The sequence below is a fragment of the Xyrauchen texanus genome, chromosome 36 (assembly GCF_025860055.1).
Source record: "Xyrauchen texanus isolate HMW12.3.18 chromosome 36, RBS_HiC_50CHRs, whole genome shotgun sequence".
NCBI lineage: Eukaryota > Metazoa > Chordata > Actinopteri > Cypriniformes > Catostomidae > Xyrauchen > Xyrauchen texanus.
The window spans coordinates 12,379,179-12,384,869 of record NC_068311.1 but is presented as its reverse complement, the minus strand read 5'-3'; positions in this window follow the sequence as shown (position 1 = coordinate 12,384,869).

Genomic DNA, 5,691 nt, shown 5'->3' with positions numbered 1-5,691 from the left:
TGGAGTCCTTATTTCCATGTTCCTTACAATAGAATCACATATTACCAGTGATTCTGTGGAAGGACTAAGAATATACATTTCAGTATTTCTTAGTATTTGGTATATCCTCCTTTAGCTTTAATAACAGCATGCACTGAACTCATAAGAATTTTACAAGTTTGTGCAAATCCTGATGATCCATGTTATTCAGCATGATTTGAGAATGTTCCAAAAAGTATCATGTGTGTGTCAATGGATGCAAGGAAATCTGACCTTTTGTGAAAGGAGTTAACATGGTTAATGTTTCGAATTAGCTTATTTCATTAGTGACCAAATGCAAAATCTTCAGTTTCTTATTTCAATTTTTTTCCAGGTTTAAAAAAGATTAGGCTCAGACATTTGAACCCCACTGTATGGTATTTGTGAGAAACCTCTGCTTACATGAAATCTATTTAACCATTTTACTCCAACCTCCTTGTCAGATCCTCTAATTACAAAACAAAGCATGACATTTTAGATGCTTATTTGTCAAATGTATTGATTATTTAGGCATGAGTAATTTCCCATTTCATTTTGTCTCTAAATATATGCTCCCCATTGGTGTTTCAAAAAGATGAAGTTCACAGTTTAGGCTAAAGAACATTTTTGTCGATGATGACATATGCTCGCGATGGGTTTAACTGGACCGTTTTATCCCCAAGGGAACAGAAAGGGTTGAGGCCATTTTAAGACCAAGGTTGCTTTGCTTGACTTCCCCTGCTGGAATGATCTCCCCCTCACATGACTGCTATTTTATTAACAATTCATATGGAAATCAGGGGCAGGGAAGGACCAGATTCTCACATAAACTTGACATGGCCGTGAATGTGTCTCTGTGTTTGGCCTGACCCTGCTGTGGCATAAGACACTGCCTGCTAGGGCCTGAGGGGTGGACACAAAGAAAGAAATGAAAAGCAAGCACATTCCTCCACCGCATACAAAGACAGCAGGAGAAAGGGAGAGAGAGAGAGAGAGAGAGAGAGAGAGAGAGAGAGAGAGAGAGAGAGAGAGAGAGAAAAAACAGAATGAACCCCATCTCTCTATCTCTCTCTCTCTCTCCCTCCCTCACTCTTTCTTTTTTCCTCCCAGTGTGATGCCAGGCTTTTCTCCCAGTCATGCCTGCAGGTCATTCCTCCTCTGCTCAAAACTCTCTAAAGATCAATAATCATACAGTTGGCTCCGAAAAGTCACATTGCAAATCTGTAATCTTTTCATTTAAACCTAGAATCAAAGTTGTAGGATTCAAAATAATTAAATAAACAAAGAAAATATATGTCATTAAATGAAGAATAAATTATGTTTGTGTACTATTTTAAGGACACGAATCAAATGTGCACAAATGTGCGACATTTACCATTTTAATGCCTTTGTACAAAAGGTCAAATTTCCTTGCTTTCATTGAAACACACAAGATGCTCTTTGGAACATTCTCCAATCATTCTGGATAACATGGATCATCGGGTTTTGTATAAATTTGTAGAGCCCATGTCAACTCAGGTGCATGCTGTCATTAAAGCCAAAGGAAGATATATAAATACAAAGATATTGTAAAATATGTGTGCTTTTTTTTAGGGTTTTAAAATCAATAAACTTTTCTAATAATAAAATTTGTAATTAAACATTTTGTAATAAATTAAAAAAGACTGCAAAATAGTATAATTTTAATACTTTTGGACCCCATAGTATGTTAGAATCTGTCAAATATATTGCATTTGGTCTAAGTTAAATACAGCACATTGTTTAATACATTTTAATGCTAGATTCATGCTAGAATGCTGTTTATTTGTTCACTTCTGTTTGCTCTATTCACATTTGTTATTATTCAAATCGCAGGACTTGTTTAATAGATATCTTGGACAAATGGTCATCTTTAGGAGAGCTGAGCAGCCATAATATCTCATTGCTCCTGCTGTATTCTGATTATTTGCTTGTGTCACACTGACACTGCTGCGGTTTGCTTATTTACCATGTGGACTGTGAAGTCTTATTGTCTCTTTCAACCTGTTTAAAAGCAATTAGGTTTGAGTGTCTGGTCAGGGTGCATGCTACAGCCCTGTCATTCATGAGGAGGACTCCTGCCTTTGGGGGGTGCACGGGTGGTGGTGACCATCATCTTTTGTGTATTGACCCATTTAAGCCACACTTCACAACAAGCTGCATGTTGTTATGTAAATAGAGGGTATTTAACAGTTTTCAGGCAATTAAACAGATAAAGGTTTTCTTTAGCCCGGGTAATGCAGATGGGGATCTTTTTGTGCCGTTTACTGAGGGTGACTATCTATTTGATTTCTTGTTTGTTTTAAGAGCAGCAGGGTGCTTGAGGTAAATTACAAAAACTAACATATGGAGCACAGTAATTGTGTCCAGTTTAAAGGGATAGTTCACCCATATATTTAAATTCGGTCATCATTTACTCACAGTCATGTTGTTTTAACAGGAATACAAAAGAGAAGGCAGAATGTGAGTGACTGTCTCATTCAGATTCACTTTCATTGCATCTTTTTTTCCATACAATGAAAGTGAATGGTGACTCAGGCTAATATTCTGGCAAACATCTTCTTTTGTGTTTAACGGAAGACATTTTTTTATTTTATTGTTAACTATCCCTTAAATTTATTCATTTCTATAGAAATTAGAGATTTGTAAATATCTGTAAGAGCAAAAATGGGATTCTGGGTGTTTTTTCTTTTTTTTTTTGTGAGTGTGTGAGAAAAACAGATTAGTGAGAGATAGAGAGACTCTTAAAATAATAGCTCTATTAAAATGTATTACAGCAGGTTTGCTGGCCGAGCATGTTATCAATTGTTGGTGACCAGAACGTGAATGTGCTAGAGACAATGTCATGCGGTTGGGCCAAACTTTCAGCCTAATCTACTGGTGTGACTATAAATAATGCATAGAGTAAGCTCAACAGAAAATCACAGCTGGTCTTGGCGTAATGGTCTATTGTGAGTCACACGTTCAAGCAACCGAAGAGGACATTTTGACGGCTGTCTCAATGTCAAAACATTAAAATGAACATCACAATTGACAAAAAATCCTAAATTATGTTATTTCACTATGGGGCAAGTCATTAGCTGGAACACATTGTCTGTTGATGAACGCTGGCCAATGATTATGATCTGTTTGTTTACTGCATTGGCAATGTACTTTCTCTTTGAACATATTCAAATTATAAAATGTGTGTATAGTATTTGTGTAAAAACAAATCAGATGCTGTTTAACTGTATAAAATGTATTAATTTTTTCCTTCAGAAAAATAATCACATTTTATAATTAATGATTCTATTTTTAATGCAAATCTAAACTGTAAAGATAAAAATTTTAAAATAAAAACACAAAAAACATTGTAATGGAAATGCATCTATACAACAATATTTCTACATCTCTTCTAAGTAAGTATAATTAATATGTAACAATAAGTAAGCTATGCAGTTAAATAATTAAATATGCATAAATAAAACCTACATACTCAAAAGCACAGAAAAACATGCTTAAAATGTAAAAAAAGAAGGCTTTTGCTTCTAAGCTGCTGAGCTAAGCATTGGAAATCATTTACCAATTATTCTTTTAATGTTAGTGCATTTTAATGCTCAAAAATGGCCTTTATAACAATAGCCAGTAAAATGGAATCAGACAGTGTGTAATTTCCAAACTGAAGAGAGACCTTGAGCTTCCATTTTCTGTGACCTCACCGCCAGCTACTGACATGGTGCGTGTGGTACGCTGCGTGGGGCTCCATCCAATGAAATTTCTCCAAAAATCGCTGTTCAACACCCTTATCCCCTTTTGGTTTGATGCATTCTCAATCTTTCACCAGAACTTAAATGCGCAGGCCAAGGAAGAGAAATTACTATTCAGAACACTCAGTGGAACGTCTAGTGGTTAATACGATACAAAGCTATGAAACAGCAAGGACATAACAAATTTACATATAAATAGCCATACTTAAACTTCTAGAATATATGTAAATACATATTTAGTCCATTTGTAAATATATGGGAAGAATGGGAAATTTCAGAAATACAAAAGCACAGAAATGTCAGTTGCCAAATGCCTTTTAGTTTTGCATAAAACATGCAAAACTATGTTTCATGAATGTTGAAATATTTTAAAATATAGTTTTAGAACACATTTATTACTCATACTTTTATTAAACTTTTGAACTTTATAATTTAATATATACATTTTGGAAGTTTTTATATTTACTATTTTGTATTCTATTTTATTCTAAAAATTTTTTTAAAGATACTTATAAAACACCATCAATATTGAGAAGATAAAAATATAAAAAATAAAGCAGACGTAAAGGCGAAATCATATTTTCATTTGTGTCTGTTTTAATGTTTGAAATATTATTTTCATAGAAATATAATTAACTTTATAATATAATTACTTTAAAATCAGTGTGCTTTTTCATATGTGTTTTTTTTTTTAGTCAGCCAGTTCAAACATCTTTTTTTTTGTTTATATCACATACAGTACATGAATGTACATATTCATATTTAGTGACAATTCAAAATATAACTCATTTTAATAGAATAATTGAATAAACAATGTTTTTACTCGCAGTAATATTGCATCACTAAATTAATGTAAAAGTTCTTGCCTTTTCTTATCCCCAATTCAGAAACTATTCTCTAGCAAAATAATGATTTCTGTATTTTAGAAGTCTGATGTAATTTCAGTTATATCTGACACAAGGGAAAATGCACTCAGGAAATCTAATCACAATGTGTAACCTGTGAAATGCTCAATAATATTATACAATAATATAATATTCCCATGATAACTGGAAACATCATAGTGACCAGAGACAAAGGGAAGTTTAAAAACTCAGCTTTAATGGCAGCATACTCAAAATACATGTTTTAGGTAGATTAGTAGGCATCTTTTTAAGATGCAATTAAAACTTAATTAATAAAAGTAAAGCAATGCTTAAAACTCCATCTGTTGTTTGTCCTCATCCTGGTTGAGTAAAAAATAAAAAAACATGCAGAGTGCAAAATCCACGGGTAACACAATGCTAAAATCACATCAGGATAAAAAAAAGAAGAAAAAAAAAAGAAAAAAAATTGCATTGATCTAAAGTATCACAACATGCTTATCCAGATGTCCCAGATGATCAAAACAGAGGAGCGTGAAGACAAAACACAGAGTGAATGGGAGAGAGAAAGCAGAAAGAAAAAGAAGAAACAAATTTAGAAAGAAAATATTAAGAGAAAACTTGGATGCAGAAAGAGCAAAAGAGTGAGAGAGAGGGAGGGTTAGAAAGAGAGTGGTGGCTAAAGAGGGAAAAGAGAGAGAGAGTTGGCCCACAACGCGAGCTTGATTAGAAAAAATGCTTACTAAGCTATCCGTTTCACAGATGCACAGACTCGATATTCAGTCGATCATTGAGGCACAAAGGCAAAATCGGCCAGAGCTCCTTTTCAAATTCACATCTCCGATGCGGTGGTGGTGCTACTCGTAGGAAACAAGGGTTACCTTAAGGCTGTTCCATGGACCATGCAAACAAGTCTAGACTGGTGACCTGCTGAATCGCTTCCTTTGAGGGCCAGGCAAGTTCGGTCAGGAAGAAGAAAGCCAGGCGTGCCCTCTTTTCAATGAGGGAGCAAGGAGGTAAGCAGGGCAAAGCGAGTAGGCATCTGCTTCCATGGTTACTAGCTAAGT